We start from the raw sequence: 11,561 nt of genomic DNA, 5'->3' as shown, positions 1-11,561 counted from the left end.
AAAAGAAATAATACTTTTTCCAGCTAAAGGGAAAGAGAGCAGGGCATATTGGTAAAATGAAAGGCTTACTCAGAGCATTTAGAATTTAAGAGCCCTATCTTAAGCCCGTTTGATAGGTGTTTTTAAAATGCTTTTAATGATGGTATTCGCTGTGGTTTTGGACGGAAAGAGGATAAGTTAGTTTAGATCGGGAGTGGGAAAACCACAGCCTGCAGGCCAGATACATCCCACAAGCTGTTTTAAACCAACCTCTGAGCTCCCGCTTGGGAGCAGGGTCTGGAGTTTGCCCCACGGTGGCACTCCAGCCTGCGTCCTGGGTCGGGGGCTGCATCACACGGCTCAGCCCCGCTCCGGTGCTCCAGCTGGGGCACAGGGTCGAGGGGGCCCACCACACGGCTCCTGGAAGCGCGGCATGGCCATGCTCTAGCTCCTACATGTTCCAATGGCCCCCTCTGGTGTTCAAATGTTCAGAACATGAGAAGCTAGCATGAAACCTCCAAACTTAATTACCAGCTTGGATCTGATATCGCTGCCACCAGCCAGAAAATTCCAGTGTCTGGCTCACTCTGGTCTCCCCAAAACCTTCCCTGAGGGACTCCAAGACTCAGATGCCCTGAGTCTCACCACAAAGGGAAATAACCCACTTCCCTTCCCCCTCTTTACCTCCTCCCAGATTTCCCCGCCCTGGGTACTCTAGGATATTCCCTGCTTCAAGTCCTTGAAACACAAGTACCGAGAGATCAATATCTCTCTCTCCCCTCACCCAGAGAGTATGCAAAGTCAGGCTTAGTAAATCTAACACAAAGAGATTTTCCCCCTCCCTTCGTTCCTTAGCCTTAACCAGTGAAAAAACTCAAACAGGTCTTAAAAAGAAAGCTTTATATAAAAAGAAAGAAAAAGACATAAAATTGGTCTCTGTATCAAGGTGACAATATACAGGGCAATTGCTTAAAAGAAAAAATGAATGAACAGCCTTATCCAAAAAAATACAATTTAAAACATTCCAGCAACTACACACATGTAAATACAAAAAAACAATATAAACCTATTGTCTTACTATCCTTGTACTTACAACTTGGAAACAGAAGATTAGAAAGCCTGGAGATAGAGAGATCACTCTCAGAGCCGAGAGGGCAACCGAAACAAGACAAAGAGCACCCACCCAAAAACTTCCCTCCCTTGACATTTGAAAAATCTTGTTTTCTGATTGGTCCTCTGGTCAGGTGTTTGGTTCCCTTTGTTAACCCTTTACAGGTAAAAGAACATTAACCCTTAGCTATCTGTTTATGACAAGCCTGGTCTGCTCAGGGTGCATTTTAGGATCTGAATGATGAAGGTCCACCAGTGTCCTGGTAAATCCTGGAATTCTGTGTGAAGCATAAAGAGAAAGAGAGCCAAGACGTATAACATTCAGATTTTATTCCTTCCTTCACCTATATATTCTCTCTCATGAAGCACTACCTGAAATTAAGGTTCCCTAAGTTCCTAGACATAATCATAGTACAGCATTTCCTATGTAAGGCTATTTATCATAGCATTGGACTCCCAGTAAATGCCAGCTCTTTCCAGTCCATCCCTCCCATTGTTCCCAGATAAGCTGCAACCCCACCTCATTCAAATTAATCAAAAACAAATCACCAAAATGTGATCAGTAACTCTTAACATTTTCTTCCATTTCTATAGTCTTTGAACTCATTATCATGCCAAACAGTGACTTCAGTAGAAGCCCTGAAGATGCTATTTCAAAAATTTTTTTTAAAACTGAATCCAGTTTGTAATAGTTTTCGTATCTGTTTCTGACTTTCATAAACAATTCTATGCAACAGTTTGAGCTGGACTGTTGTTACCATGGCTAACTTAGTGTACAGGCCTCTGCACAACGGGGAGTAACTGATTTCCCACTATAAACCCAAATTTTATCCCCTATCCTCATTGCTTCAAAAAACAAATATAAAAACAAAAAGACATGATTTCCACTTGAAATTACTAATGCGTATAGTCTAGTCAGAGGGAAAGGAAGCTTGTGGTTAATCAGAAAAAGACTTTTTTTCTTTGACAAAAATGAGAAGAATTTCTATTGCAATCAGCTAACTTGTTTGGAAAGTAGTTTATTTTATGTTCCCCCAAAATAGGCTTCTTCTAGAACTTCCGTTGCTTTTCTCCTTAATAAGAATTAGTGCCTCTGTAAACTTTAAACTTTCATACGCTCTGCCATTTCCTCTTGAAGCTTATAACTTTGACGGCAAACCCTCTAGATGCGAGTGCTTATCTAAGATTTCCTTTAAAAAGTAAATTTCTTGCTCTTTTCTTTGCAGAGGCTACATTAAAAATATAAACAGATCTCCAGCTCTAGACTGAAAGTTTATCAGAGTAGTGTATTCTCTTTGCAGCTGCATCCTTAATTACTAGTCATGGTAACCCACTTCCTACAACAACAGCTGATAGCTTAGCTGGAGTTGCCACTCCTACCTACCAGCATACACTCCATCTCTATCCCAACAGGAAGGATTGGCAGTGGTGGAGTCTTCAGGACACTATCCCTTCCCCCAGACCCTGCCGGAAGAAACAGCAGCACTACTGCATGTAGAGCTGGAAGTTGTTGTAGCAGCCACTGGTAGCAGTGCTTCCCTGGAGGGTATTGGGATGCAGTCTAAGGAGTGTCTCTTTAGCCAGCTGGGGTTCTGGAGACAGTAAGGGAAAGGCAGGGTTCAGCTCTCCTCCTCCCCATTCCCAATAGGTGCCATCTTTTCATTAGCAGAGCAACACTTCTGGTCTCCACTATATTTAAACCTTTCAGTGCCAAAACTCATGCACCTTCTTCCTAGTCACTCCCCAGTATACATAATCCTGGCAATGCTAAGAGCACAGGCATAACCTTCCCTCCTCCATTCACTCCCCAGAAGAGCAACACACTGGCCCTGGGTCACTGACCATTTGAAAAGATACTCTTGTTAAACACCACTAGGAAGCTAGGATTCTCAGGTGTCTCGTGATGTAAGGGAGTGTTTTCTAGCCCATATGGTTTCTGAGAGTGTTAGATATTAAGGTCATACAATTTCTACTAACTTTAACTGGGAGCTTTAGTAGTCACCCTACAACTGACAGAGCTAGAACCAATGCTGTGAACTAGCTGAACTTTTGTAGTCCCAGTATGCTATTAAGTATTTATTTAAAACTCTATAAGGAGGAGGGTTTTGGTTTGGTTTGGTTATTTTATTTCAAAGCTAGAAAAGAAAACTATCTGCTTTCAAAGTGAGGGTGCTAGCTAATTCATTACCTACTTTTTTCACCTGGTATTTTTGTAAATTGAGATTGACAGTGTAAAACTTTTTGAAGTGTCACAGACCTTTTTTTGTTCGCCCTTAGCTGTGAGGTGACTCCCTCTCCCAGCAAAGTCTGAGAGGTTGTCCAAATCCCAGGCTGTTGCTGTTGTCATTGCAAGCAGGTCCTGTCTCCATGTTCAACATACATACAACTGCCACCATGACAAGTGTCACATAGCATTCAGGAACAAAAATACTGAAAATAATAATAATAATAATAAATTATGTGTCACTGATGCTTTATGGGAGCATAAAGCATCAATGTTTTGTGACATGCCAGGACAGAGAAGCACTTTGGCAAACCACATATCCTTGTAGGGGCAACACAGTTGTTTAAGCACTACTCATTTGCTGCCACCCAACAGACTTTGAAAGGGGAAATGATGAATTGAAAGCTTTGTAGGTGTGTGGGAAGTGGGAATGGAAAAGAGTAAGACAGAACGGAGCAGACTGAAAGAGTGAGGGAGTGATAAGACAAAGATAAAGAGAAAATAAGGATAGTGAGACAATCAGGGAAGGGAGGAACATATACAAACATGGTAAAGAAAGACAGGAAATGAAGGGGAAAGAGGAAATGATCATTTAATATTACAGGGAAATATACTGGAGAAAGAAGGAAGAAAAAAAAGACACCCAAATATACAGTAGAAAATAAAAAAATAGAATAAAATAATAGAAATGGAGGAGAGATACAAGGAGTGAAAAAGGAAGGGAGATGCGGTAAATCTCATTGTCTAATGCCAAAAAAAATTACATTGAAATGTTCAGAAATGTTATATAGCTATGGTGAGATGTTCAGCCTGGCTCCAGTCCCTGTACACTGCTATGAAGGGCCAGAGAAGGGTAAGGAGGGCCCAAAAGCCCTGGTTGTGATCAACAGAGGGTTCTCTGGCAAAGCAGAGACAGCTGAAAGGCGGCTTCCAAGAAACCCTGACAAGCATGCCTGGGTCAAAGGGGAAATGTTGAGCTGAAAATAAAAGTGTAAAATGATTCTGAAAAGGAGGAGAAAATCCCCTTTGAAAAGCAATAAATAAAAACACATTAAAAGGGGACATATTTTGTAGGTCGTGGAGGAAGAGGAAGGAAGGGAACCAGACTTTGACCTTGATAAATACTGATGGGTATATTAACGACAAGAATAATGCAGTGTAAAAGCATTTATGGCCAATGCCATATTTCTCTTTCATGCTGCTTCTGCAATCTGTATGCTGCCAGAATAGGAGTGGCTGTGAAAATTTCTAAAGATTCACCTTTGAGGCTGACACTTTCCAGCCCAAATATGAGATTTTTTAAATTAAACTTCGAACAAAAACATCCAGTCATTTTTAAAAGCAAGGTGTGGAAAGAACATGCTTGCCCCATATTATAACAGAAATATTTATGATGTTTTTTAAAGTGCTTTAATGACAACATGGTAGAAAGCTGAAATTTTGAAGACTGGCTGGAAAGACTGGAGGTGTTTAATTTAGAAAGAAGATGAATTAATAGAAGATGGAAAGAAGTATACAAATAAACGGGAAGGGAAATCAGGAGTTTCTGCATTCTGTTTCATAATTCAAGAACAAGGAGATATTCAGGAGAATTAGCCTTAAAAACTGCCATGTAAATAGGACTGAGGAGCTAAATAAAGGGGTCGTGTGACCATCTGACTTTTCAATATTCTGACAAGTTTGTCACTCTAGTTATAGAAATCTGTGCCCCAAGCAAAATTAAAATCAGGCTCTGTTTGTTAACGGCACAACAAGTAGTAAATCATAGGACAGCTTTAACAAACCCAGGGTATGTGTTTCCCTAAATTGTATGCAAGGTCCCATGCACACATGCTTAGCAGCTGGTCAATAACCTCTCTCCTCAACCAGAACCTCACTGCTTAATGGAATTCTAAATTAAATCCTCAGCGTCCTCTTCTGATTTCACCATAGCAGCCGCCTTTCGCTGCTCGTGACTCATTAAATCTGCTCTCAGCAGGAAGCCAGGCAGGCAGACATAGAAACCTTTGCACAGGCCCCTCAATGTTTAACAAGTGTGAAGCTTTCACTTTTTTTTCTTTTTATAATTGATTGTTTAAAGCTTTCATTTTTAAATCTTGCTGTGCCTGAGATTGTGACAGTTTTTAAAATGTAGGTTTCTCTTGTCGACTGTGGCATGCGCTAATGGTTCAAGTTATCTACATGACTGCCTCACAGAATACACAACCTCCTCCCTCCTTGATACTTTTTTCAGTTTCCTTTGATGTCACTGCGAACCTCCTTGCCAACCATGCTCACAATCCGGGCTCGTATTTGACTAGACACTTTCGTCCTCCCACTTCCAGGCTTTTGTCATATGCTGTTCTATTCTTCTGCTACATCTATCAGGTTGATGCCTTCTTCTTCATCCCTGCTACCAACCCTTTACCCACGTCTTGGACATCTCTTGCCACAACTACAGCTTCCTTAATCTTTCTGGCTTCCTCACATCTCATTTTAACCTCTCCAGTGTACAAGACACACACACGTACGTAGCTAAATTATTGATCCTACAACTCTTTCCAATAACTTCCCTTTCACTTTCTGTGTCAAATTCAAAGGTCTCATTTTCTCCTTAAAGGCCCTGTGAATATCTGTCCCACCTCACAGCAAAAGTGCAATGAAAACCCTACCTTCCCTCAGTTTTGGATGGGGGTTGCTTCACTTCCAGTACTATCCAGGAATGTGGGGGCATTGTGGGACTTTGTGCCCAATAATCACCTCTTTTTAAGTCTGTAACACTTTCATCACTCAGGTATTATACAGCAATGAACAGTGTTTCATGACATTCTGTACCAACAGTTCTACTATTTGTGGACTCTTAGCTGATAAACAGCTGAAAGGTGCCTTCCTGCTTAAGGGCGTGATGTAGTATCAAGCCCCACTGTATGCCAACATGATTTTATTTTCCTGAGTACCAAACATTACTCCAGAATAAGCCCATTTTGCCAGGACAACTCTCTTAGGTGATATTGGGCAAACTGCTCAAGGCTATTGCATGCTAAAGTAGGCTATATCTGTGTTGACAAAGGCAATCTGGAGGTACTTTGAATGCAGTGCACTTCAGCAACTAAGAATGTGCTCTCATTGCTTCCTTTGTGAGACACATTTCTTGGGAACATAATACATCATATGGGTAGTGTACCAGGATGGAACTTGGCATGAAAAATTATGGGCTAGGGTCTAAACTATTGTGCCAAATTTCAGAGAGACTAGTTTGGCCCTTTTGAGTTAAACAGTAAAGACAATATATATCTAATACCTTCAGATGTCTGGTTCTTACATGCTCACTTTTTTTTATTTAATAGTTATTTTTCAGGACATTTGCTTAGAATGAGGTGCTGCATCTCTGAATTAATGTAAATTGTGTCATTTAAAAATGTACTTTACTTTGCATGTGTACCAATTTGATTTCTAATCAAATCTTATAAAGCCTTTTTTACATAGAAAATTCTTCTATCTCTTTGTTTCTCAGACACACAGGATCTTGGACTGGACAGCATATCACACTCTGCCTGCTACTCTTACCTGCTCATATATAGAATGTGGGGGAACAGAGAATGTATGATTGCATAGGGTAACATTTAGAAAAAATGCATAAGTGGCCTGGGAGGCCAAGCCTTACTGCAAGTATAGAGGATTTAGGCTCTTGAATCATGTAACCATTTTTGAATTTTTTTACTAACAACACTTTGCAGGAAGGATTTGATGTGCCTGTGTATTTCAACAATTTAGAGCTAGGAGTTTTTGGAAATTCCAAAATATTTACCTCTGCTCTTGTAACAAATGCATATCCCCCTAGAGTGTTGCTGAGGTCACAGTGCTGCATGCTATGGCCATTTGGAATTTTGCTATTGTTGTGGAGATAAAACCTCAGACACTCTTGCTGCAGAAGCTTACCACTTACTCTAAAGGAAAAGCTCTGTTATATGTATGAGGTTTATGAAACCTAGTCAAACAGTTCTGATTCTAACAGTAGAGGGAGTTCTATGTATGTACACCAATTCAAATTCATGACCAGGTTACTGCATAACTAATACAATTGTGCAGGTCGGGGATGATTTTAAAAGATCCTAGATTCACAGGCATAATGCATATATTTATAATGATCCAGCCATAAGCTAATAGTAGGTGAAAGTCCCTATTTTACAAGTATGCTTAAGTTTTCATTGAAGTCTAGCATTAGGAACAGAGACAGCTGAATTAGTTATCAGTTGACCAGCCCCCCCAAATTCAAAGCTGAAAAAATAAACCCTGAATTTATTTAATCTTTGATTAGACAAATACCTTAGTCAAACTAGTCCTAATCGTGACACTGGGGGTGGGGGGAGGAAATACTATACTTTCAGATAGCTTTGCACCAATGGAATAATCAAACCCTTGGTTTTAAGAGATACTTAATTATCTGTAGAGCCATTCACAGTCATGATATATAAGGAAATTGTCTTGGCTGCTTTGGATATAAGCAAGGGTAAACTTCTCTATTTATGGCATTGTATTACATTTATTTATTTTAAGAACTATTTGCTTTTAGCTCTCATTTACAAATCAATCTAAAGATCTGATCTGAGCATCGGCATGAATTTGAGTAAGCCTGAGGATAAGCAGTTGTTTTTGCCTAAAGAAGGAAGAGAAATTTCTATTCAAAGTAAATGAAGAGAGTTTGTTAAAGTAATGTAAAATTATGTACATATAACAGTATGCTCGTTCAACCTTTGGGCTCCCCCACCCTGCCATTCCCTATCCTGCTTTTACTTGCAGACAGAGAAACCCTGCTCATTTATTATAATCCCATTCTCCAACATTAAAGAAAATTCATTTAATTAACACTGAAGAGAAAAAGGTGGTGGCAATGCACAAACAGGATGAGAAAGAGAGAGACAACTTTTCAAAAGCAGTTTTTGAATTTTGGCTTACAATTTTACACATCTTGTACTCTGTTGTTGCTTTACACATGTAAAGCACAAAACATGGGACAAAAATTTTCACATGCAAAAACTTGGACATGAAAAATTGTGAGTACAATTTAAAGGCTGGTTTAAAGTTCTTTGCAAGATTGGGTGAGAAATGCATACAGGGTTTACACAGACCACGCACATAACAAGCTGCAGACACCTAGGACTTCACGGCTGCCACACATCCATTTGGAATTTCAAAGCAATAGCAGGAATATAAATCTGCACCTTCTGCTCCAAACAGCACGTGCTCCCACTACCATAACTAAATTAGAATCTTTATGTTGTAAGTAATATGATACACAACTCCGTGTTGTTACATTGTCCCAAGAGAAGCTCAGGGAGGAGATTGTGATGTGCGACATCACAATTAGAGCTGGGTGAAATTTTTCATGCAAAACTTTTTTTCAGTGAAAAATGGAGATTTGAATAATTGAATAGTTTATTGAATTGTTTAGAGAAAAAATGAAAAAATCTGAAAAAAAAATACTTGAAATGAAATGTTTCAATCTCTAATAACTTTTTGATTGTAATTTCATTAGAGTTTTATCAAAAAAAAACCCTTAAAATCTCCCAAATGAAACATAATATTTTGTTCTGGGTCAAACACATTATTTTCAACTTTTTCTGTTTGTGGAAAAACTCAAAACCTTTGGTTCAGGTCAATCTGAAACTAATTACAAAGAATCAGTTTGGCCATCGAACTGAAAAATAAGTTATTTGCACAGGTACATACCCAATGCATCATATAGTCTCTGAGGAGCTCTCACAGCTCCATCTCTGGACATGTAGGGTGAATGGCACCAAGATTCTGTTCACTCTACCCATCTGTGAAAAAAGAAGGGAAATATGAGCTCTGCTGAGACTCTCCTGCATTGCTATCTGTTATGTGAGTATAGAGGGTGTCTTATGCCCCATTTTCACCATGCTTGTGGGTCACCATTTGGCTCTAAATATTAAAATAATAAAAATCCTTCCTTACGTTAATACTGCTAAAGCTGTATTAAAGTAACATGGAAACTAGTTGACAGTCTCTGATATTAGGCTTCCATATACTGTACCCTCAGAAAAGATGTCACTTTTTCAGCAAGATGGCTAGCAGCATGTGGAAATTCAGATTTGACACTTCAGCCACTGCTTATTTTTTTAAATCTAATTATCAGGTGTCAAAGTTAGACTCAGGACTCACAGTTTGTCAGACCACTCTGTTTTATTAGCACAGCATTCTGCTAATAACACCCAGATAATGTGAGCACCATGCAAGGCACAAACTATCTTATTTATACAGATAAAAGGGCGGGAACTAAACAAAGGGACAAAGAGAGCAAAACTGTAAAATTTACCTGGGGCCCAGCATGCGTATCCTACTTCCTTACTAACTCTTACCGATCTTCTGTTAATGTTTCGCCATTAGACTATTGTTTGTGCCTAATGTTTCTTTTCCTGGCACCTGTATTTCAACATTTCTTATTTCTGCTTAAAGGTACATACAACATTTCTTTAATCCATTCTTATTTTTACAATATAATTCAATCTACTTTCAAAATCCTTCCTTTTGGTCAAGCTTACGCCATGACCAACAATTACTGGGTTCCACAAATCAATTGTTCTTTATTTCTTAATCAGTGATATTTAAAGTCATTATATTAGCGCATTGGTTTGGGGCAGCTATCTGTGTGGCATGTCTTACACCATTTTGGATGCAACAGGAGATTAACTGAAGACATACAAAAATCATTAGGATTCCAAACAGGATGGTCAGGGCTTCCTGAAACAACCAGTTTTCTATGCCAGAGAAATTGAACAGGTTACTTAGCCATTTCCATAAAGAACTCGGCTCTACATGGGAAAGATATGCGATTTCTTCTAAGAGGCTAGTGCAATCTATTACCTCATTGGTATCGTCAGGTATAAACACACAACATTGTTTTCCAATGAGAGCATGGGTCCCTTATTTGGCCGCCAGCACTATGTCCAATGCCTAATGGTTTTGGAGGGCCACCTGTCAGATCACCCCTGTTTCTTTGGCCAGGGCTCTTAAACTTTCTCCAGCTTTATTTGCCATTATTTTAACTGCTTGTAACCTCAGGAGCCTTTTTGCATGGCGTATTTCTCCCCCAAGTGTTATTGCTGTTCCATATTGTGTTAAATGGATGAGGTCCTCCAGTGAGATCTGGGGAATTGAGTGGGATAGCCAGGAAAGGAACACCAGTTTGAGAGTGGGCTGGGATGTGGCTGCAGACCCAGTATTTAGAAATATTAAGGCTCTGAGCTATCCACACTTGCTGTTGGATAAAAGAATTGTCATTGTGGACTCCCCAAACTTTAAGACACCAACAGCCGAGGAACAGGTGACACCAGAGGCCTATGTTGGAGGCAGGGCCCTTCTGGTTCTGACAACCTCAACTGAGGAAACCGCAGTCATGGTTTTACGTCCACCAGGCAGCAGGTGCTAGGCTCGCTACTGCTTCTTCTTGGGCCTTGCTTTAGGTCGTCGTCTGCTTCTGGCAACCCTTTTGAGAGCTTAGATTGTAAGATATTGCAGGCTGTTCCTGTGCGTCTTCTTCTGGAGTCAAAATTGACTCTGTGTGGTCCTGAGGTGGTGACTGGTTTGCTGGGGGTGGTGCATTCTTACACAGTGAAGCATGTATCCACTCTGTGATGCCAGACAGTTTAACAGCCATCTGGGTAATAAGCAGTGCCTGATGATTCTTTGATGTTCTTTAAGTCTTTTTGCTTCTTTCCTTGACTCTAGCTATAACAATGGCCTTCACACCTTATCTTTTCCTGATGCATACATTCCTCATTCACACAAACGGATTGAGAATACAAACAGCAGTATTTTATATCGAGCAAAAGGCATTGCAAATTAAACCTTGCTAAGTTTTACAATCAATAACCAAGACAATTTACATTGATACCCAGGCCTTCAATGTTTCTCTAATTTACTTAACATAGACACAATAGAGAATCCTGTCTCTTACTAACTAAATCTTAAAAGAAAGAGTTAGAGAGGGCCCAATTTGTAATGCATATGGGAAAACGAAAACTTATAGTCCCAGAGGGTCATTTCTTTCTGCTATTCAAAAAGAGTGGCTAGCAGGATGAAATCAAATCATACATTAATTCTTATGGGACATTATAAAATCCTATAAAATCCTGCTCCTACGTATTCCCCTTTTGACACTAAGATTATTAATCGCTAGTGTCACTTCTTATTTAGTCCACGTAATAGAAAATACTGGGAGGTGATTTGGGCCTATGGCTTTAGCTTG

This window comes from Gopherus flavomarginatus, chromosome 3, assembly GCF_025201925.1.
Source record: "Gopherus flavomarginatus isolate rGopFla2 chromosome 3, rGopFla2.mat.asm, whole genome shotgun sequence".
Lineage (NCBI taxonomy): Eukaryota > Metazoa > Chordata > Testudines > Testudinidae > Gopherus > Gopherus flavomarginatus.
This window is presented reverse-complemented; position numbering follows the sequence as displayed.